This window comes from Talpa occidentalis, unplaced genomic scaffold (genome assembly GCF_014898055.3).
Source record: "Talpa occidentalis isolate TD23 unplaced genomic scaffold, MPIMG_talOcc4v2.1 talOcc4.2, whole genome shotgun sequence".
NCBI lineage: Eukaryota > Metazoa > Chordata > Mammalia > Eulipotyphla > Talpidae > Talpa > Talpa occidentalis.
Genome location: NW_023602073.1, coordinates 95,162,429 through 95,187,754, shown reverse-complemented (window position 1 = coordinate 95,187,754; position 25,326 = coordinate 95,162,429). Strand labels below are relative to the sequence as shown.

The 25,326-nt window shown below is 36.1% G+C and overlaps 1 protein-coding gene across 4 annotated transcripts in view; it reads left to right on the top strand.

The window, feature by feature from the left end:
- The window catches only part of RNGTT (RNA guanylyltransferase and 5'-phosphatase), a 296,605-nt gene that overhangs the window by 143,087 nt on the left and 128,192 nt on the right, over window positions 1-25,326 (top strand). The window lies entirely within an intron of this gene.

Below are 25,326 nucleotides of genomic sequence, written 5' to 3'. Positions count from 1 at the left end.
CCGCATATGTATATGTTTTTAAAGAAACAGTACAGACTTATGTAGAGTGGTAATCACCTGTTAGACCTTCTGAATATTAACTGTGTTTGGTATATAGTCTTATTTGAAAAATTCATGTACATGTATATGTATATACATATACACATTGAAGATTTTCTTTTTGTTGTTTTGATGCTTAAAATGCATAATTTTGAGTATTCTGGGACTGTTTTCATTAATAATATGACTTGGAAATATTTGCATGTTAGTGCATAGCAAGTTGCCACATTTTTAAACTGCTGCATAATATTTAACATTAAAGATACATCACTGTATTCTTATTTTTGGAAGGAGAGGTGCTGATGATAGAATTATATAGAGGTATAGTGATTATATGTAGAATATGCATAGAGAATTCTATATATATAATTAGATAGGAAATATGTGCAATTACATGTTTTAAACTCCTTTCTAGTATGTGCTAGGTGAAATAAGTGTTAGTTGTACTTTGTCTGCTTTTGCTCATGTTCACTTAATTTGGTATTAGCTTTTGGATATAATACTAGCAGTAATCACAGCACTGCTGAGTACCTGTCTTTTCATCTCAACAAATACAAAAGTATCATTCTACCTCTATTAATATTTTGCATAATACTTGCTTGGCACTGGTTGGTTAATCTCTGCTACCATGATTTTCTTACAGTTCAGTTTGCCTTTCGTGTCTGTTTGGCAGTAGGGAATTATGGGCTTGCCTCAAAGAATCTGTCTACTTTTGTGCCTTGCCAATAGGTAGGGTAAGGACAAGGTTGACACTTGTCATGGACCACATCGTTGGTAGAAATATGTTAACTATAACTAAGTCCTCTTATAGAAATATTTTCTAAATTTTAAATATAGTGTAAAAATTGGGCAGAAGCCAACTTGATTCAGTTTGCATTTGTTTTTTAAAAAAACTTGTGCTGTCATAATTCACAGCTAAACATTTAAGAACATGTGTTTTAGTATAGTTTCTTTAGCCAGAGTCACTGCTACTTAGAAATGTTTGCCAGTCGATGACAATTAGAACTGTTCTTTAGGGACCTCAAGCAGTTATTCTGAACAGTTTTTCACTAGGAAAATGATGCTCTTTATTACTTTCCCCCTCTCTTTTTAGCTGATGTAACTCCTTAAAAATATCACAGGATTTTTTTTTTTAAATTTAAAATTATTTAATTATTCATGCATACAAGAACTGGGGTATAGGCCAGAGGTGTTGGGGAGGTGGTGAGAGGATTCACCAGAGACAGTGTGGGGAACAGAACAGGCAGACTGACTGAAATACACTGCTGAGGGGAGCAGCGGGCGAGACAGGAGAGGTCTGCTGCACCATGTGGGTTGCTCCCTGGCCAGGGATTGAACTCATGTTGAGGTGGCTGGTGATCTCTTGATAGTTCTGTGTCTTTAACCCCTGTGCCACCAGGGAGGCTCCAGGATATTCTTTTTTTTTAAAAGTAATGCTGATATTAGGAATTTTAAATTTAAGTCTCTTCTTGCCCCCCTTTTCAGTTCTTAACCATTTTTTTCCCCTCAAAAATACAGAAGGAAAGCATATTTTGAAGAAGATTTGGCCTAAACATTACTACCATAGAGACACCAGTTATTGGATAGTAGCTATCCTAACAGATTATTGTTGTGGAGATTCTTAATACTTTTATCTTCATTATTAGGAATGGTAAAATACTGATATTATGAATGATAAAGTATTTATCATGGATGTATCATTTTAATGAGGAATGCTAGTTATGTGGTTTTAAACAAGGTTTACAACCATTTTTTTGTGGAAAATATGCATTTTTTTGTGGAAAATAATGGGGTTTCTTTTCTGTATATCTGTACAATCTTAAAGATAATATTTATTGCAAGACTTCATTAATCTAACTCTATTAACAACCTCTTCATTTTGTCATTTGCTCCATCAAGTACAGTGGAGGGATAATGCATTGTTCAAATTTTAACTTTAATGTTTATAGTTAAAATAATTGCATCCAAATAGTAACAACAAATAGTTTCTCAAATTGTAATTTATTTGCCATTATTTTAAAGGTCAATTAAAAATTAGTTGAGCAAAATGTTTCTGAAAATTTTCTATCCATTGATCACCTTCTCAGAAGAATAAATTGTTGCTATTAGCATTTAACTATCCATGAGAATTTCTTTATGTACATGTAAGCAAATACATTTATTTATATTCTTACAACCCTACCCAAGAGGTGATTCTTAATACATTGTTTTGTACTTTACTTTTTTAAATATATCTTGGTTTCCTTCCCTTAGTACTGGTAGGTAGAGATTGTCCTCTTCCCTTTTTTATAGATGTGCAGATTTCCATTTTAGCAGTATACCATAATTTATCCCATAATCATAGACATTTGCATTGTTTCAGTCTGTTGATAAGTTTGCTTTTGCCTGTGATTATACAGTTGTTTCTATAGTAGTTATTGAAGAGACTGTCCTTTTCATTGAGTTGCTTTTTTACCTCTCTAAAAAATAAATTGTCATGCGTGTCTGGACTCACTGTTTTGTTTCCTTCATCTCTTTGTCTCTCTTTATGTTAGTACCATAGTGTCTTGATTATTTTTGGTTATAATGCATCTTAAAATCAGACAGGTAATTGTGCAACTTTGTATTTCTCTTTTGTAATGGCTTTCCCTAATCTAGGCCTTCATCTCTATATGAATTTTTGAATTGTCACTTTCTACAAAAAAAATCTGCTAGGATTTGGTTTAGAATTGTGTTTAGGGAAGAATTGACATCTTAACTATGTTGAATTTTCTGTCTGATCAACCTGATATCCTTCTCCTTTTATTTGATGCTTTAATTTGTCTCAGGAATTTTTGTAATTTTAAGTCTCAAGTTTTACTCATTTGATTTTTTTCCAGATTTGTTCTATGCTTTTTGATAGTATTATAAATGGCATTTAAAAAACTTTAAATTTCTAATCATTAATATAGGAATACACTGATTTTTGTATATTGACCTTTAATATTGCAATCTTGTTAAATTCATTTGTTATTCTAAGAGCTTTTTTTTATCAGATTTCATCAGATTTTAACATAAACAATCTTGTCATCTGGAAAAAGAAAAAGAAAAAGATACTGTTCCTTTCCAGTATGGATACCTTTTATTTTCTCTCACCTTATTGCACTGGCTAGAACTTCTTGGATAATGTTGAGAGTGAACAGTCCTGTTTTTCCTCATCTTTGGGGCAATAAATATTTGTTTTTCCACTGTGAAATATGATGTTACCTGTAGGACTTTAACAGATACCCTTTATACAAGGTAAGTTTTTAAATTTGAAAAACTGTTGCTTTTGGCATACAGACATTATTTATACACTTCTTACTGCATTTTGTTATTTTACATAATTTTCAGTTGATTCTATTGAATTTTTTTAAGGTATTCGATTATATTAAGGATAAATAGATGTAGTTTTACTCTGTAGACTTTTTGTGTATTTTATTCTTGTCAAAATCAGTTATAAAAAGTGTGGCTTTAAATTGTAGTAATAGTTGTGGGTTTTGTGTGTCTTTTGAGTTGAGTGAGAATACTTCTAGTGTGTGTTCAAGGTATAATATGTTGCCTTTGCATTCCAAATCTGCGTTATCAGATTAAACAAGTGACTGTTCTGTTTTATTGAGTCATTTAACTTTTAATTAAGAATAGGTGTTCAGTGTGGTCAAATGGTTTTTCATCTGTTATAGATATAAATTTTTTTCTTCTGTTTTAGATCTATCTCCTGAGTTATATAAAAAATATATCCTAATGTGAAATCTTTCTTATTTTCCTGGAATGAAGTCCTATTTAGTTTTAACACATTATTTTTAAAGACTTCATTTTATTATAAAGCAGTTTTAGATTCACAACAAAATTATAAGGAAGATACAGATGTTTCCCATTATCTCCTACCTGCCATCACCACACACGCATAGCCTTTCACCTTACCAGCATCATTTACCAGAATGGTAATTTGGTACCAAGGATGAACCTACATTCATTCACACATCATTATCACTTAAATCTATAGTTTATGTTCGTACTCCTGGAGTACCTTTTGTGGGTTTGGGTAAAAGTATAATGATATAGATTCTTCACAGTAGTATATAGTGTATTTTTATGGCCCTAAGAATCTTCTGTTCTGCCTGCTCTTTTCTGCCCTCTTTTCACCCATGTAAACCTCTAAGTTTTTAATTGTCTCTCTAATTTTGCCTTTTTCATATGTCATATAGTTGGAATGACAGTGTATGTAACTTTTTTCAGATTGGCTTCTTTAACTTAGAATGTGCATTTAAGTTTCTCTATGCTTTTTCTTGGCTTGATAGGTATTTTTTATAAGTACTAATAATACTGAGTTGCCTAGATCACCACACTTTAATTTATCCATTCACCTACTGAGGGACATCTTGGTTGCTTCCAAATTTTGGCATTTATGAATAAAATTGCTATAATCATCCATGTGTAGGTTTTTGTGTGGACATAAGTTTTTAAATCCATTGGATAAATGCCTAAGAATATGATTGTTGGATCATATGGTAAGGGTATATTTAGCTTTGTAAAAAAATGCCAAACTGTCTTCCAAACTGGCTGTGCCATTTATTCCACCAGCAGTGAATGAGAGTTTGTGTTGTTTACATCCTTGCCAGCATTTGGTGTTGTCAATGTTTTGGATTTTTGCCAATTAACTGGTATGCAGTGGTATCTGATTGTTTTTTTAAATTTGCAAATCCGTAAAGACATATGGTGTAGATCACTTTTCATATGCTTATTTTGCATCTCTGTGTCTTCTTTGATGAGGTGTTAGTTAAGGTTTTTTGCCCATTTTTAAAATCAGTTCATTTTTTTGTTGACTTTTAAGAATTCTTTGTATATTTCAGATAAGTTTTTTTAATCAGTTGTATCTTTTTAAAAAAAGATTTAATTATTTATGCATACAAGAGATGGGATGTAGGTTTCAGAGTTACAGGGTTGTGTGTGAGAGGGTTCACCAGAGACAGAGTGGGGAGCAGCACAGGAAGAACCACTGAAACACACTGCAGAGGGGAGCAGAGAAGAGGACTGCTGCACCACGTGGGTTAGCTTCCCGTCTTGAGGAGGGAGGGAAGAAAGAGGGGGGAGGGGATGAAACTCATGCAGCAATGACTGGTGTTAGCTTGATAGCGCTGAGACTTTAACCCCTGTGCCACCAGGGAGACCCTCAGTTGTATCTTTTGCAAATATTTTCTCCCAATATGTGGCTTTCCTCATTTGCTTGGCTTTGTCATTCATGGAGCATAATATTTTAATTTTAATGCAGTCCAAGTTATCATTTATTTCTTTGATGGATCGATCATGTCTTTGTTGTTATATCTAAAAAAAGGCATCACCAAAGGTCCTCTAAGTTTTCTCCTGTTATTTTCTAGGAGTTTCATAGTTTTGTGTCTTACATTTAGGTCTCTAATCTATTTTGAGTTAATTTTTGTGAGTGGTGTAAGGCTTGTTTATAGACTGATTTTCTGCCATATGATAACCAGTTTTACTGGCATCACTTGTTGAAAAGACTGTTTGCCCCATTGTATTGCCTTTGGCCCTTTGTCAAAGATCAGTTGGCTCTTTCTAGATTCTGTTTTGTTCCATTGACCTGTCTATTCTTTTGTCAATACCATACTGTCTTGATTACTGTATTCCTCCAATTTTTATGTTCTCCTTCAATATTATATTGGTGGTTTTGTGTCTTTTGTCTTTCTATAAGACTTTAGAATCAGTTTGTTGTTTAGATATCCACAAAATAACTTGCTGGAATTTTGATTAGGATTGCATTGAATCTATAGATTAATTTGGAAGAACTGTTATTGAGGGGGGGGCGGAGCAACATGGCAGCGAGGAGACGCTGCGAGTAAGATCTCCCATTAAAAAAAGTGAATAGGGAGGAAAAGCGGCAGGTCCCAGTGAGAACTGGGACACGGAAGATAAACGGGTGACGCCAGCGAACTGCCCGAAGAAGAAAGTGGCCATAAAAGAGGACCAGAAGGGAGGGAAGCGCAGAACCCCGCTCCCCTCCCCCGCCCACAGAGGCGGCACTCTCCGACCGGCAGAGAGGAGGAAAACAACAAACCAAAACAACCCACAAGAAGAAACGACGCAGCAAGCGGGACTGTGAGTGGAAAGGAACTATTGCAGCCACCACACCCCGTGAACAGGAGCTGTGGAGAACCCCCGCAGGATCCACCGCGGAGGTGAGCAAACGGCTCCGGGCGCCATTGAAGAGAGACCCTGCCCCCGGGGAGGAGGCCAGCACCAGCACACAGCCCCGGGCTGCCCGGTAAGCCTGCTCGGAAAGGCGGCGCGCTGGAAAAACAGGCGCGGATCGCGGTCAGGATTGCGCGGAGCAGCAGCATGATGGTAAACCAAGTGCGGATCGGAATCCGGATCGCGCGCGGAAAAGCAGTGCAGTTGAAAAGCAAACGCGGATCCAGATCGCAGCTGCCCAGGTCCCTGCGCCTGCGACCTAGGCTTGCGGGGAGACGCGCGGAGGCCCTCACTGAGTGAGCAGGCCCAGGCGCCCAGGCACGGGAGCGGGATTCAAAAGGCGCCATTCCCGCACCACTGAACTGGGCTACAGCCTGAGTCCTGGAACTGAGGGCTTTGGAACTGACACCCGGGGCACGAAACTAGGGGCGTGGGTTCCCCACGATGGTGGGGCACAAGGCAGACACAGCACCCCAAGGCCGTTGAGGTTTACCCTACCATTCCCGCTCTATTCCCTGTCCCACGGGGTGGAAAATCAGCTCCCCAAGGGCTCCAGGAGAGATCTCTGGCGCCACCTAGCAACTTGAAGCCAGCAGAGGTGCCTAGAGGAGCCAGTGGCCAGCTGGGGAGTTAGCCCACGCCGGGCCCCTTCCGACCAGTAGTCTAGGCCCACAGGGAGAGCGAGCAACCACAGCCAGGGCAGACCAGGCGCGCAGAAGAGTGTGCCTGAGACCGGACGCACAGGGAGTGTGTCCCACATCACCATCTTAGAACAGGGACATTTCTTCAGTAAAGACTACCTGCAGAAGGCTTCCTCAGGAGCCAGAGGTGAGCGGGGGAAGTTTGCCCACGCCAGACCCCCTCTGGCCTGCAGTCCAAGCCCAGAGGGGGAGCAGGAACCCACCGCCGGGGCAGACCAGGCGCACAGGGGAGTGTGTCCCCACATCGGCATTTTAGAACAGGGACCTTTCTCCAGTAAAGACTGCTTGAAACTGACAGATGACTCCTGGAGGAACCAGAGGAAAGCAGAGAAGCTCACCCAAGATGCCGGCCAGTCCCAACTACACAGTGTCCCAACGCATACGGCAAATTAGAAAACAGACAGTAGGGAGGAGAAGAACCACACGCAACCTAGCAACTCCCCAGGGAAAAAGCACACCACAAAAAAAAAAGCAGCCCCCAGATTGCAACGACAGTAACTTGGAAGAACTTCTGAGCCTTTCAGAAAGAGAATTTAAAATTGCCGTGATTAAAAAACTGACAGAAGTCATAAAGGAAAACAATGATAAGGGAAAAATAATCAACGATCAGAAGAATGCAATTGAGTCCCTAGAGAGGGAAAACAATGGTCAGAAGAATGAAATTGAGTCCCTAAAGAGGGAAGTAAAAGAAATGCAGGAGATCAAAGAATTAATGGAAGAACTAAAGAATTCTGGGAAAAGCAATGAAAGCAGAATAGATGAAATGGAAGAAAGAATAAGTAATCTTGAAGACACAGAAATAAAAAGAACCAAAACAGAAAAGGAAAGAGAAGTACGAAGGAAAAAGAACGAAGAAAGACTTCGGGAACTATCTGACTCCATGAGGAAAGGAAATATAAGAGTTATAGGAATACCAGAAGGAGAGGAGAGAGATGTAGGAACAGAGAAAATATTCAAAGAGATAATTGAAGAGAACTTCCCAAATGTGAAGAAGGAGCTGAAAATTGATATACAAGAAGCAAGAAGAACACCAAACTTCCACGACGAAAGGAAAAATACAGCAAGACACATAATAGTAAAGCTCCCAAGAATCCAGGACAAGGAAAAAATAATGAAGCTGGCAAGAGGGAAGAAACAGATAACATTCAAAGGAAAGCCAATCAGGCTGACATCAGACTTCTCCGAAGAAACACTACGGGCAAGGAGAGAATGGGGGGACATAGTCAACAGACTCCAAGAAAACAGATGCCAACCAAGAATTCTCTATCCCGCAAAGCTCTCCTTTCTCTTTGAAGAAAGAATATGGACCTTCCCAGACAAACAGAAACTCCGGAATTTCATTGCAACTAAACCCCCACTCCAAAAATACTACAAGGAGTCCTGAAGCCAGAACCTCAGAGGGACGAATAACAATGAAAGAAGGCCAAAAAAAAAAAAAGTTATTAAAAGAATAAATAAATAAAATCAAAGGAAAGACAAACACAACGGCAAATACAGATGCTAACATATCAATATTAACTCTAAATGTAAATGGACTAAACTCTTCAATAAAAAGACACAGAGTTGCAGCCTGGATTAAGAAACAAAACCCAACCTTTTGCTGTCTCCAGGAAACACATTTAGCTACAAAAGATAAAAATAGGCTCAAAGTTAAAGGATGGAAAACAATCCTACAAGCAAATGGACCAAAAAAGAAAGCAGGAACAGCTATACTTATATCAGATAAAACAGATTTCAAACTCAAAAAGATAAAAAGAGACCCCAATGGTCACTACATTATGATCAAGGGGACAATACTTCAAGAAGAAATAACACTCATTAACATATACTCACCAAACGAAGGAGCACCAAAATATATCAGACAACTGTTATCCTCTCTGAAAACAGACATCAGAGAAAACACATACGTAGTGGGAGACTTCAACACACCACTATCAACAATGGATAGATCAACAAGACAAAAAATAAGTAAAGAAACCAAAGCTCTAAATAAGGACCTAGAGCAATTGGGCTTAACAGACATCTATAGAACACTAAACCCCAAAAAAACGGAGTACACATTTTTCTCAAGCGCACACGGATCATTCTCCAGGATCGATCACATACTGGGGCACAAGACAAACATCAACAGATACACCAAGATTGAAATCATATCAACCATCTTTTCTGACCATGAAGGCATCAAACTAGAAATAAACCATAAAAAGAAGGCAAGGAACTATCCTACCTCATGGAGATTAAAAACCACACTACTGGAAGACCACTGGACTAATGAGGAGATCAAAGAAGAAATTAAAAATTCTTTGAATTGAACGACAAGGAGGACACCAATATCCTAAATGTATGGGATGCAGCAAAAGCAGTAATAAGAGGAAAATATATAGCAATAGAAGCTCACATCAAGAAACAAGAAAGAACTCAAAGAAACAACCTAATCTCGAAGCTCAAAGATCTAGAAAAAGAACAACAAAAAAACCCAAAACCAGTAGAAGAAAAGAAATAATAAAAACAAAAGCAGAAATAAATGAAATTGAAACTAAAAAAACAATCCAAAAGATCAATGAAACCAAGAGCTGGTTCTTTGAAAAAATCAATAAAATAGACAAACCCCTAGCCAGGCTCACAAAGGATAAAAGGGAGAAAGCACAAATAAACAGGATCATCAATGAAAGAGGAGAAATCACAACGGACACAGCAGAAATCAAAAGAATAATCAGTAACTACTATGAACAGTTATATGGAAACAAGTTTAACAATCTAGAGGAGATGGACAAATTCCTACAGCTCTACAATCACCCAAAGCTAGATAAAGAAGAAATAGAACACCTAAACAGACCAATTACAAGCAGCGAAATTGAAATGGTAATCAAAAACCTCCCCAAAAACAAAAGCCCAGGACCTGATGGATTTACAAATGAATTCTACCAAACATTCAGAGACGAATTAGTGCCTATCCTTCACAAACTCTTCCAAAAAATTGAGAAGGAAGGGACAATACCAAACACGTTCTATGAAGCCAACATTACACTAATACCAAAACCAAACAAGGACAACACAAAAAAGGAAAACTACAGGCCAATCTCCCTAATGAACACTGATGCAAAAATCCTCAATAAAATTTTAGCTATCAGAATCCAACAATGCATCCATAAGATAATTCACCACGACCAAGTAGGATTCATTCCAGGGACACAAGGATGGTTTAACATCCGAAAATCAATCAACGTTATCCAACACATCAACAAAAAGAAATATAAAAACCATATGATAATATCAATAGATGCTGAGAAAGCTTTCGACAAAGTGCAACACCCATTCATGATAAAAGCCCTTGAAATTCTTGGGATACAAGGAACATACCTCAACATCATAAAGGCCATCTATGACAAGCCAACAGCCAGTATCATTCTCAATGGTGAAAAGCTGAAAGCAATTCCATTAAGATCTGGAACAAGACAAGGATGTCCACTCTCACCACTGCTTTTCAATATAATACTGGAAGTCCTAGCCAGAGCAATAAGACAAGAGAAAGACATCCAAGGAATCCAAATAGGAAAAGAAGAAGTCAAACTATCACTATTTGCAGATGATATGATAATATACATAGAGAACCCCAAAAAGTCCACAGAAAAACTAATTCAACTCATCAATCAGTTCAGTAAAGTGGCAGGATACAAAATCAACACGCAAAAGTCAGTAGCCTTCCTATACACAAACAATAAATCTGAAGAAGGAGAAATCAAAAAAACCATCCCTTTTTTTATTGAAACAAAAAAAATCAAATATTTGGGAATAAATCTAACAAAAGAGGTAAAGGACCTATACAAAGAAAACTATAAAACACTGTTAAAAGAAATAGAAGAAGACACAAAGAAATGGAAAGACATCCCCTGCTCATGGATTGGAAGAATAAACATTATTAAAATGGCCATCCTTCCAAAAGCAATATACAGATTCAATGCTATTCCAATCAAAATTTCAATGTCATTCTTCAAAGAAATAGAACAATTATTGATGAAATTCATATGGAATCACAAAAAACCCCGAATAGCCAAAGCTCTCCTGAAAAGAAAAGAAGGGAATGGAGGCATCACACTCCCAGACTTCAAACTATACTACAAAGCCATAATCATCAAAACTGCATGGTATTGGAACAAGAACAGACATACAGACCAATGGAATCGAATAGAAAATCCAGAAATAAACCCACAGATTTATGGTCAACTAATCTTTGACAAAGGAGCAAAGACTATGCATTGGAGCAAAGAAAGTTTGTTCAATAAATGGTGCTGGGAAAACTGGGTCGCTACATGCAAAAGAATGAAGCTTGACCACTACCTCACACCATACACAAAAATCAGCTCAAAATGGATTAAAGAACTAGACATAAGACCTGAAACCATAAAATATATAGAAGGAAATATAGGCGAAACACTACGTGATTTGCACATCAAAGACATCTTTACAGACACATCATCCAAAGCAGTGATAGTGAAGGCGAAGATAAACAGCTGGGACTACATCAAATTAAAGAGCTTCTGCACAGCAAAAGAGACAATAACAAAAACAAAGAGAAACCCCACCAACTGGGAGAACATTTTTGCACCCAACACTAATGATAAAGGACTGATCACAAAAATCTGCAAAGAGCTGATGAGACTTAACAACAACAAAGAAAATAATCCAGTCAAAAAATGGGCAGAAGAGCTAAAAAGAAACTTCTCTGAAGAGGAAATGCAAATGGCCAACAGGCATATGAAAAAATGTTCAACATCACTTGTCATCAGGGAAATGCAAATCAAAACTACCATGAGATACCATCTTACACCAGTGAGAATGGCACATATTAAAAAAACTAGCAACAACAAATGTTGGCGAGGGTGTGGAGAAAAAGGAACTCTTGTGCACTGTTGGTGGGAGTGCAAACTGGTCCAACCACTGTGGAGAGCTGTGTGGAGATTTCTGGACCTACTAAACATAGAGCTTCCATATGATCCAGCAATTCCACTCCTAGGTATTTACCCAAAGGACACAGAAACATCAATTCCAAAGAACACCTGCACCCCTATGTTTATAGCAGCACTGTTTACAATAGCTAAGCTTTGGAAACAACCCAAATGCCCAAAAATAGATGACTGGATCAAGAAGATGTGGTACATATATACCATGGAATATTACTCAGCATTCAAAAAAGATAAACACATGCAATTTGCAGCAACATGGATGGCACTGGAAGGGATCATGCTCAGCGAAATAAGCCAAAAAGAAAAAGAAAAATACCGGATGGTCTCACTCATAGCAGGAATCTAGAAAACTTAAATAAGGGACCAGGAAAACGAATAACTATAAGAAAGTGAAAATCAAAATCAACAAAAAACTACAAACCAGAGACACTTTTAGGGGGGCGGGGGTGGGAGGGGAGGGATTGGGGTCAGAATGGGGGGGCTGCAATTGTATGGGGAATATAAAAATAAAATTTATTATTAAAAAAAAAAACTGTTATTGAGCCATTCTAGGCATGAAGATGGAATTTCTAAATGTGTTAATTTTATTTATTTATTTTTTAAAGATTTATTTATACAAGAACTGGGGTACAGTCAGGTGTGGGAGGGTGAGAGAATTCACCAGAGACAGAGCGGGGAGCAAAACAGGCAGACAGACCGAAGACACTACTGAGGGGGAGTGGCAGGTGAGACAGGAGAGGTCCATGTGGGTTTCTCCGTGGCCGGCCGGGAATCAAACCCACGCTGCAGAGGCTGCGGACAACTTCATAGCATGGCGCTCAACCTGCTGTGCCACCGGGGAGGCCCAATATGTTAATTTTAAAGAATTTACTGCCCAGTTTTTTTCTAACAGTATTTAGGACTTTGATGTGTATGAATGACTTCATTCTGTAAATTTTGGGGAACTTTCGCATCAATATTGTACTTGCTTCCTAAAAAGAACTTAGTATTTTCTCTTTTTTTTTTTTCTATGTTCTGGAATAGTTTCAAGGGCATTGAAATTTTCTAGTTTTCATAGATCTTGTAGAACTATCCCATGAAACTTATTGGGTCCTAATGTTTTGGGGTTAATAGAATTTGAAATTCTTCCACTTTATCTATGGAGATTGGCATACTTAGATTTTTCTCTCTCTTCTGGAGTCTTTGGTAAATCTTGATTCTAGTAAAATACCCATTTTATCAGTTTTTTAAAGTTATTTGTATAGAATTGGGGAAAGTAATTGAGTGTAAGACCTTATATTTCTTTTGTTTTCATGGTTATTTCCTTTCATATGATTTATTAGTTCAATGTTTCTATTTCTTTGCTTTTTTCTTAATAACTATTCAATTTTTCCCCTCTAAGAAACCAGTCTTCTAATTTATTGTTTTTCTGTGTTCTTTATCTAAGCAAAGCCTACTTTTATTTTATTAAATCTTTTGTTTGTTCCTCTCTTTTATTTTCCTTTGCTAACTTTTGCATTTGCGCTTCATTTCATTCTTACAGATATTAATATAGTCAGCCCTTTGTATCTATGGATTTCACAACTGTGTATCTGTATCTGTGAATTCAACCAATCTTGGATTGAAAATACATATGAAGTTGGCTCTACAGTACTTGTGTCTGTATTGAACATGTCCTTCTTTTCTTTTTTTCCTAAATAATACAATATAACAGCATTGACATTTACATAGCATTTATGTTGTATTATGTATTATAAGTAATTTAGAGGTGATTTAAAGTATGGAAGGATATGAGTAGGTTATATACAAATACTACACGATTTTATATAAGGCACCTGAGCATCCTTGGATTTTGGTGTCAATGGGGCGTCTTGGAATTAATATGCTATAGATACTGAGAGGGTACTACACTTAAAATTTCAGTCTGAGCCTGCCATAGTCTGATGACTAGACTGATACTGGAAAACTTTTTACGTGTTTTACACTTTTTACTTTTTTTAACTGCAATTTGGTTTGTATTTTGTCTTTACCACTCCTGTTAAAGAACTTTGAAATTTCAAGTGGAAAGATTTTTTGTTTTCTGAATTTTTTAATCAACTTAAACTTTTATTATGCTGAGATAAAAAATAGTAGATGTACTTTTTTCTGCTTTTTGGAATTTACTGTAAGTTTTAAGCAATTTTTTGACTATTACTTAGATACTTCAAAAGATTTTAAAATTTTCTGGGTAAAGACTTTGATATATGTCAATCAGATCTACCTAATTAATTATGATTTTGTTTTTAGTCTTTATATCCATATTTATTTTTAGTTCAGTTGATTGTCATGGACTGAGAGACGTGAATGAAAACCTCCTAACTCTAGTGTCTGTTTAATTATAATATCGTCTAAAGTTTCTTCTTCATAAATATTAATGCTGTGCCTTTTGGTGATGATAAATTCATACATATTTATCCATTTAGATTTATATTTCTTAGAGTTATAAACTAATTTTTAACTTGCTTTATCTTTTTGTTTTGACTTCTAGGATTGTGACAAATATTGTGAGTCTTGTTTTTTTTGTTTGTATTTGCCTTTGTACATTTTACTATTTCAAAATTTTTGTGAGTCACATTATTTTGGGTATGTGCTTTGTTTTCCTTTATGATCCAAACAGTAACTCTTTCATTATTTAAAAATTTTATTAAACTCCATCGACTTCCCCACAGACTCCCAGCCCTTGGTAGTCCCCAGTCTACCATTAGTTTCTGCACATTTCATAGAAATGGAATCATGCATTATGTGGGGTTTTGTGACTGGCTTCATTAGGTATAGCCTAATGTTTTTAAGGTTCACCTATGTTGTAGCATAAATCAGTATTTTAGTGGCTTTTATGACTGAATGCTATTTCATTATATGGATTTATAAGCATTTTGTTTATCTATTTTTTTAATGGACATTTGAATTGTTTTCACTCTTTGGTTATTGTGGATAATGTCACTACAAATAATTGTGTCTAAGTTCTTAGGTGGACAAATGTATAACTCTTATTTTTTCAAGTGGAGGCTTATTCCATTTACATTTATCCATATGATAGCTATGTTGGGTACCAGTGCTGTCACTATGTTATATTTTCTATTTTTATAGTTAACCATAAGTCTTTCATTCTGCTGTTAAAATGTGTGTGGGTACATGCGTTTGTAGTTTTCTGGTATTTGAATGGTCTGCATTTTTATTCTAGTGGTTAATTTCATAATCTTTATATGTTAAGTATATTTTTACATATTACCTGTTAAATCATTATCTGTGAACACTGTAAGTCACGTGTTTTTTTGTCTACCCTCTTACTCTAAATATAAAAACATTTGACTAAATTTATAAAAACAAGATCTAGTAGTTTTTAATGAATAATTGCTTTTAAATGGTTATACTCTACTGGTTGATTTGTTAGCATTAAATTGTAAATTCCGAGTCCCACTGTATCCTTTATCCCTTTTTCTGTCAGTTTTGCTGTGTGTTACTTTATGTTGGGGTGGATGGTATTTTCCTCCTGTTGTTTTATCCTAATCTCCACATTTGTTTTATTTTACACTTAACTACCATGAATGCTTTGAGAATAGTCATTCTTTCCTCATTTTTACTTAGCTGAAATTTATCTCTTAGTGGTTTTCTCAAGAATACTTCATGAGAATAGTGATCCCCTTAGTTCTTGCATGTTTGAAGTGTTTGGTTGTTATAACCTTTATTTTTATCTTTTTTTGTAGAATTTATTTTCATTAGTACTTCATTTTCAGCAATTTTAATAGCTTAATAAACACTTTCTCTTTACATGATCCTCCCCCTCTCCTGTTACAAAGTTAATGATCAATAATAGCATAATCATCAGTGAGACTGTAGCAAAATTGCAATTTGAGATCTATTATAGGTCCTGTTAAAAATATAATGGCAATTTCACATTTTAGAAGGCTAATAGTATCCAAGTTCTTTTTGCCACAGGCGATTTTTCTTTTCTTGGGAAAACCAAGGAGTTCATTTTTAGTTTAAACAGTTAAGTGATAGCATTTCTAAATAGCATTTTATATTAAAATAACTCTCTTACATGGCAATTTTAAAAGTGCTCCCTCATTTAATATTAAAAACCTAGTGAGGTATAGATTATTTTCATACTAAATGATTCCATTGAGACACAAACTCATGTTATCTGCTTAAAGTTCACCAACCGTGCTGCTGAACTGGCAGTTTTAAATAGGTTTTATCTTCTTGTGCGGGCCTTGATTTTATAAATGTGCTGTGTTATACAGAGTATTTTAACTGCATTATTTACTGGTATGCTAAAGATACATATCTGTACAGTGAAGAAATTGTAATAAACTCTCATGAAATCTCTACCTTTGGAGTTTAGGATTTCAAGTACAGAGTGTTGTAGCTTTAAATTCAAAAAACACGAAAACAGTTCATTATATAGTTTTCATAAACATCTCTTACCGTTTCATTTACATCTTGTGATAGATCCAGAGCACTGATGGAGAAATGGCCTTAAAACTCAGAGAAAGGCTGACTCCAGGATTAGTGCCAGGAAGTACAAACTAAACCTGGAACATTTAAATGTGCTAGAAATTAAGAAAGTGCCCCAAGTGATGGGGACTTAGGGGATCATGTCAGAAGGACATAGAAGTCAGCTTGAAGTAAACATCACTAGATAAATCGAGGACAATTTGAGCTTTGTAGTAAATAATAATAGTAACAAATTATAACTCATATAATCTATTGGATGAAATAAGAATCTTAAATTCTTTCTGATAAAAATTAATAAATGAGTAAGTTGTTGAGAGTTATGTAATCTCAGAGTACTCCCTCAAAATATTTCTGGATTAGAAAGGGAAATAGACATACTTTACAGTAGAGGAGGCCAAACAAACACCATTTTAATCATATGCTCAAAGTGTACACCCCAGAATAGGTCAAATTGAAAATATGGAACCCCTCATGATAGGATGTGGTGAGTCACTTCATCACTTCTGTGAGATTCCTGCTAAAGGACCATAACCTTACCTTAAGGTAACATTAGACAGGGCTAAACTGGGGAACATTCTAAGCATGTAACCTTTGTTTTTGAAGGATCATGTGGACAGATATAAAATTCTTGGTTCACACTTAACCTCTGAGTGTTGTGTTTACGGTCTTCAAGCTTTTAATGTTGCTGTGAAGCAATAAGATGCCATCTGATAAATCTATTTTAATTAACCTAATCTTTTTGTCTCTTTGCTTAAAAGATTATTTTTCCATTTTCAAAGTTCAGTAATTTACTAGAGACATGTCTTGGAGTTGACGGTCCCAGGTCAGTTTTCGCTGGCACCTTTGCCCTTTTTAGTATGTAGATTCAAGTTTTAAGTTTTCTAGACTTGTATCTTTAAATATTTGTGACATTATATTGTTTTGATTTTCTTCTGTGAACTTTCTGACTCTGTTCTTAGTGTATCACCATTTCCCTCTTTGAGAGCAGTGGTTCTCAACCTTTGTTGTACTTCAGAGTTGTCTGGAAGGCTTATTAAAACAGATTGTTGGGTTCTATTCCCCGATTTTCTGACTTGGGTAGGTCTGCAGTGGCCCACAAATTTGTAGTTCTCATTTCCCCAAGTGAAACCACAACTGCTGTATCAGGGACCTTATTTTGAAAACCACTGCTCTAAGTATATATTGATTCCCTGATCCTATAAAATCCTTTCCCATAGTACCATTTCATCTTGTGTCCTTTAAATATATATCCTCCCATACCTTCTTTTTTCTGATCGTTTTCCCCTTAAATTTTCCCCGCTGTATTTTGTCATATTATCTTTTATCTTACTCAGTTGTTTTACCCTCTTTTCCCTTGACTCTTTGTTTCTACTTTATTCTTTATAGCAGTTAGAGTTTTATTACTTTTGAGAAAGTCATAATAAAGTGCTTGATAATTTTCACCCATGTTTGACAATGTTTTTTCTGTGTCTGCACGGATTTTAGTATTGAATTCCTACCTTTTTTGTTTAGTGTTTTTTTATTGATGCTATGTCAGTTCCCTTATACTCATCTTTAGACATATTGAGACATTCCTGGGTACTTTATTTGTGGACGTTGCTATATTAGGTGTGGGTATAGGAAGTGATTTTAGATTTATTGCCAGAAGTCTCACTTTTGCCATATAGTCAGATTTGTTCTAGGCAGTGTGACTTTTCTGTATAATTTTTTAAAGTAGATACACCAAATCGGTGTTATAAACTAGTCTGGGAACTAGAGTCCTTCTGTCCCTAGCCCCTTTCACCCTGGTTCCTGCACATTGTATTTCAAATGTTGAAATTAGCTTTTGCACTTTTGCAAGCTGTTTACTTTCAGGGAGTATATTTTTGTAGTTTCTGAGATCTGCTGCAAGTTCTTCCAGTCACACACTCAACTTTTCTTAGCCTTTTTCCCTTGAAGTTTCTGTTGGATTCTAGCTGCTTTTTGTAAACTAACCTTGTATTTTAGAGTCTGAAGATTATATTTATCTTCGAGTTTGCTGAAACTGAGTTTACTTAAAAAAATATCTCTTTCGTAAATAAAAATCACACAGAAAAAATCTTTCCTTTGTTGCTCAGATATGATTTCCGGAAGGAGAAAACTGAATCTTTGTTTATGCTGTAATTTCAAGGCAGTAATTGGAAAGCTTTGGATTTGGTTAAAGCACTAAGGCAGGTTTAAGCTTTTTGTTAGAGGTGACATTGGTTCTCACATTATAGAATTTTTCTTTAATGAAAAAATGTAAACAATCACAATTTGAATTAGTTTTTCTGTTGTTACATGAAGAAAGTATTAGAAAGTAAGCATTAGCCAGTATTTAAGATAGAAACTTTTTATAACAAAGGTTTTATGTTCTGAAACAAAAATTGGAGAGATCTTCAAATACAGTAATAGCTAAGTGATAACCTGAGCTTTATTGCTGGTTTGATGGTCTAACAGTTTTAGAGTTATTCCCCTTAGCTGTCGTTCTGTAGATAGCTAGCTCTCCCCTCTCCTTCAGTGAAGTTCCATTTAGGGTTCTAAGGTATATAATTACGGTTTATCTGTCAATAGTTCACTGTCTTCTTTGTATTTCAGAAATGTATTGAAATATTTCTTATCTTCTGAGAGTTCTTTGATTGCTCTATATTGTGCTGAATTAATTTCATCTTAATACCATCATAAATACAGTGCTATACATTTTCAAGAAACTTATAGATGTTAAATGCCCATTATTTGTGTATCAGTTCTAAGTGTTCTGTTTTCCTGGGACATACTTAAAATTGTTAACTTGTGTATTGACTATTTTTATATAATATATTCATTTAATTTTTCCCCATCATTTTGGAAAATTTGAGCTTGGTTCACAAAGTAGTATTTCCTTTTTCCCAGTGTCAATTTCCATAATGTGCATTTCCCCCCTCTTTTTTACAGTATGTACTTTTTGCTTTACTTACTTTCCTTCTAATCTCATCCTGTTAGTATTTTCTTTTCATCTAGTTCTTTCTTTTTTTTTTTTTTTTTTATTTATTTATTTGTTTGTTTATACATGCACTGGATACAGTCAGAAGCGCGGGAGGGTGAGAGAATTCACCAGAGCCAGAGCGGGGAGCAGAGCAGGCAGAAAGACCAAAGTACACTGCTGAGGGGAGCAGCGGGCAGCAGGAGAGGTCTGCGCGCCATGTGGGACCCTCCTCTGGTGGCCGGGGAGCAGCCGGGGATTGAACTGGCGCCGCGGAGGCTGCGGGCAGCTTCGCAACCCAGCGCTCAACTGCTGCGCCACTGAGGAGGCCCTCATCTAGTTCTTTCTTAAACTCTTTTTTTAATTGCAGTCATTTGGGTTTATGACACTATATATGATTTATGGGTTAGTTTCACACCTTTTTAAAATTTTTTAGCCACACTACTCCCACCATCTTTTTTGTTTTTTAATTTTTTAATTTTTTTTTTTAAAGATTTATTTATTGATTGATTGATTGATACATATAAGCACTGGGTACAGTTAGAAGCGCGGGAGGGTGAGAGAATTCACCAGTGCCAGAGTGGGGAGCAGAGCAGGCAGAAGGACTGAAGTACACTGCTGAGGGGAGCAGCGGGCGGCAGGAGAGGTCTGCGCGCCATGTGGGACCCTCCTCCCGAGGTCGGGGAGCAGCCGGGGATTGAACCGGCGCTGCAGAGACTGCCGGCAGCTTCCCAACCCAGCGCTCAACCGCTGCGCCACCGGGGAGGCCCTTAATTTTTTAATTTTTTAAAAAGATTTATTTATTTATTGATTGATTGATTGATTGATTGATACATACATACATACAAGCACTGGGTACAGTCAGAAGCGCGGGAGGGTGAGAGAATTCACCAGAGCCAGAGCGGGGAGCAGAGCAGGCAGACGGACCGAAGTACACTGCTGAGGGGAGCAGCGGGCGGCAGGAGAGGTCTGCGCGCCATGTGGGACCCTCCTCCGGTGGCCGGGGAGCAGCCGGGGATCGAACCGGCCCTGCAGAGGCTGCGGGCAGCCCCGCAACCCAGCGCTCAACCGCTGCGCCACCAGGAGGCCCTGTTTTTTTTTTTTCTTAAGAGGGTTTGTCTTCTCACATTCTGTTGAGGATACAAAACTTTTCTAAAATGTATTTTTTTTTTAAATAGAATTTCACTTTTAAAATTCTACTTTTCCTATGAGTTTTCATTCATTTCCTCAAATATTGAAAGAGTATTCAGTTGGTTTGTTGATGAGGGTTGTAGATTGTTTATACCTTCATTCTGTTTAAAATCCTTCAATATGCTGGTTTACATTCATGGCATTGAATGTTGAAAGATGGAATGACCTCAGTCCCATTGCTGGGACTGTGCTAGAGTGAAATGGAATGTTCTTATGTCCTCTATCACATGATCCTTTTTTTTTTTTTTGTGGGACCCTCGAACCGGCGCTGCAGAGGCTGCGGGCAGCCTCGCAGCCCAGTGCTCAACTGCTGAGACCCTATCACATGATCCTTTTAATAGATGATGTATATCAATATTATTGTCTCTAAAATGTGCTGCTCTCTGGATCCTTCTGTGTACTTCCTTCCCACCCCCCACTACTGCACTTCTTATGAGTTCCAATAAAACAAATACATATATTCTTTCTTCCCATATATTCTTTCTTCTTTGACTTGGGGTTCATGTCAGTAAAGAAAATGAACAGAGTGACAGTTTTCATTCTTTTTGGTCTCAAAACAAATATATGAAGGATATTAAAGACAGGAAGGATGTCTTTTTTACCCCTTTACACACTTAACTATTGAGGACACTGGAGAGCTTTTATTTATGTGGATTATATCTAGTGACGTTCACCAAATTAGAAATTAAAAATGAAAACATCTAGCAATTCAATTAAAAATGACAGTAATAAAAAGCTTGTATCAACAGAAATAACATTTTGTGAAAAACAATTATATATGTTAAAGGACAAAACAATTTAGTGTGATGAGTGGCATTGTTTTACCTTTTTGTAAGTTAAGGAATGTCTAGTTTAATTGAAGGCATCTGGATTTTTGTATTCTTTTTTTATTTAGTTTGTTGTGATACCATATGTCATGTAGCCTCTGAAAAACTGCATGGTGTACTCATCAGAGAGTGAAGTAAAAGGGTAAATTAGTGCTTAGTATTGTTAGGAAAATGGCTTTGACTGCATGGACCACCTGAAAGGGTCTGAAGGACCCCCAAATGCCCAGTGCACACTTTGAAAACCATCATGAAGAGGGGGTAAGGAAGGGTAGAGGAACAGTTTGCCCCATGATGACGTGCACACATGGAGAGCATTCACCTGGTTTCTGGTGGGTAGAAGTCTAGTGTTATCTATGGTGGGCGGTGGGGAAATGGGCAGTGCTCATTTTTTTGTTGGTCATACTTCAGCTGCCTGCATTGTTTACCGAGCTTCAAAAGAGATCAGTCAGCCTTGAAGTTCTGGTGGCATGTTGACTTTTTTGGCCTAATACAGGTTTGAAGTTTTCAATCTACGGTTTTCAGTAGATGTTTTGGAAAACTTGCATCAGAGTTGCTAGACAGACTACATTTTAACTGCAAAGCTCTATTATTGTTTTCTCAGTCTGAGAAGCTGCTTTTTACTTTTTATATTTTATAGTTTTTTCCTTTTTTTTTTTTTTTTTTTGAAAATTTCAGGGCAGAGTAATCTTTTGAAAGTAAATGGAATGAGCAGTTTAAAATTTTAGCTTTTTTTTTTAAAAAGATTTATTTATTTATACAAGCACTGGGTACAGTCAGAAGCGCGAGAGGGTGAGAGGATTCACCAGAGCCAGAGCGGGGAACAGAACAGGAAGACTGATGAAGTACACTGCTGAGGGGAGCAGCGAGTGCGGCAGGAGAGGTCTGCGCGTCATGTGGGACCCTCTCCTGCCGGGGATGGAACCGGCGCTGCAGAGGCTGCGGGCAGCTTTGCAGCCCAGCACTCAACTGCTGCGCCACCAGGGGAGGCCCAATTTTAGCCATTTTTAAAGCAGTAAGATAGGCTGATAAATTCTGAAGACAAATCATGAGAAAAGATTCTAAATCACAGGTGCCCTTCTAGTGCTTCTAGTGTATATTTGGTTCTGCAACTTATAACTAGTGAAGTATAAGAAGGTTAACAGAGAAATCCATTGTTTGTAAAACCATGTTTTCTGTATCTTGTTTTACCAAGTAAGATGCCATTGAATGTATTGTATTTACTTCTGGATAAGCAAGAATTCTGCCAGTTAAACTATGATATATCACTGATTGTCCTCTATTTTCAGAAATGTGGAGAAATGTAGACTCTGGAATAGGGAAGTACATATTTCCTGAATGAGAGAGGGACTCTGTATTTCTTCACATTAGCTTATTAAATTGGCTCAAATAAATCATACATTTAGATAGTATTAGACCAGATCAAGGCATCTATTTCTTTTCACTTTATTTTTCACCTGTGTATCATCACTGTTAGCTTACTTAGTTTTTCACCTGTGTATCATCACTGTTAGCTTACTTAGTTGAACATGTGTGCTGTGTTCAGAGTACGGTGGAGGATAGTGGGAAATTCTAGAACGAACTCATGGGATGTGGCAACTGTATCTATGATGTGCAAGGGAGACATTTAAAAACAGTGGTCATAATCAGAGCATTATTACATACCCAGTGTTTTCTGGGAAGCAATAGTGAACTATTATGCAAGAACAATGCATAATATTGTGCTTTGCAATGAAAGAAACTCCAGTACCACTGTACAGCAAACCATGATTACAGCCACAGATCAAAGGTAAGATTTGTGTATATTCAAATAAAGAAATATTAAAAATGTATACATATGTCAATCACATGCATGTGTAGATAAATATATACACACAGAGATTGAAAATGTGTTGCATTTATTTAGAAAAGATTTTAAGTTAGTATTTCCATATTGAATGTTTAGATTTTGCAAATTTTTTGTTACTAATATTTTAATGAATATTTTTATAGACTACTTAGTAGAAATTCATAAGTATTTCTTTGGGAAAAACTCCAAAAATAGAATATAAGATTTGTGACAGACTCTGCCTTTATTCATGTGGTAACCAGGTTTCTGAGATAACCCCAGTGAGTATGAGCTGGATCTATAACTTGCTTAACCAATAGATGGCAAATGTGATGGAATTTCGTGGTGATTTTCAATTTATTACCCCAGTTCTGAATGCCTTCTTCAATGTATGTTCTGTAATTGACAAAATTTCTTTAAATATTTTCATCTGTTAAGAATTTTTATATTTCATAAATAATTTTTCACAGTTTATTCTTCTTCTTCCATTTTTACTTAAGCATTTTTTTTAGAAGTTTTCCATTTATATGGCTCGTCTTGTTGGTATTATGCTTATTTGTGTATTTTCTTATAAGGTGGTCTCTCCAGTTGATGATAGAAATATGTCCTGTTAAAATTTCTGTTTTTGGTATGGTGTCTACAAACCACAATGTTACTGAATACTTGAATTGTGGCGAGTGCTATTTTTTAAGTTTAAAATTTATTTAGATCTAAACAATCACATTGCTACCATATGAAATAGCACAATGTAATGTATATTTAAACTAAATTTGCTAATATTTAGGATTTTTGTACAATATTGTATATTGTTTTCATTTTTAAGTAAAGTCTAAATACATTATCTTGGTACAGTAACCTGTGATCTGTTTCTTGCCTGCCTTTCTGCTCATTTTCTATAACTTTGTCTTTTACTTGTCAGTGTTTTTTATTTTTCTCATTTACATGATATTTTATTTCATTTAAAGATATCTGAACTCTGCTTGGAATTGTCCTTGGATCTTATGGCTGCCTCTTTTTCTTCTCTGCTCAGTATTACCTCCTAAATAAGTCCTTTTTTGATCTCCGATATTTTTCAACAATACTTTACTAAGAAAAGTTTAAATACATAGAAAAGTTGAAAAAATTTTGCTATAAATGCCCATATATTCATCACCTAGAGTCTGTGTTTTACTATACCTACTTTAATGTTTTAATGAATTCATCTATTCCTCTATCCACCTATTAGTCCATTTTCTGGATATATTTCAAACTAATTTGAGGACTTCCATTTATTTTTAATTTCAGATTTATTAAAGTGTTTATCTCTTTGTTGGAAGAGTCCTTTACATATCCTGGACATCAATCTTTTGTCAGATACGATTTTCTGATATTTTCTCCCATTTTGTAACTTGCTGGTTCATTTTCTTACCAGTGTCTTCTGATAAGCATGAGTTATTGAATTCACTGAAGCTTAATTTATCAATTATTTTTTCTCTTATAAATTATGTCTTGCTTAGGAATGTGTTTGTCTAACACAAAGTCAGAAATACGTTGTTTTCTTCTGAGAACCTTGGGTTTGAGCTTTTATGTTTAGATGTATGATCCACCTTAATTTTTGTATGTATAGTGTGGGATAGAAGTTAAGGTTCATTATTTTTCCCCGACATGGATATCTAGTTATTCCAGCACTATTTGTTGAAAACTTCTTTCCCCACTTTGCATTGACATCTTTGTCAAAATTAAATCACTGTATTATAAATGCTGATGTATTTGTAGATTGATCCTCTGTTTTTAATTGGTATCTCATCAGTTTTCACCCTTTATGTGAAAATTCCTTTCCATGCCACACTTTCTGTTAAGATAGATAATGTGATGCAAAATTTATTACTGTATTTCAAGAACCTAGAATACCACCTGGAAACTGCTGAGTGAATAATAGAGATTGTCCCATTGTTGATAGTAGATAGGATTGGTTTCATAGTTAGTTTTTGTATTCATTATATAAAATGAATTGGGTTATTTCTAGCTTCTTCTATAATAGGGAATAGTTAACTTACACTTGTAGTGGACATCGGCTTTTAAAAGAGAAAATTAAAAAAATATTACTCAAGTTTTAACATTTTTTATGAGCAAAATGTAATAATATGTAATTTTTAGAAAGTTATCA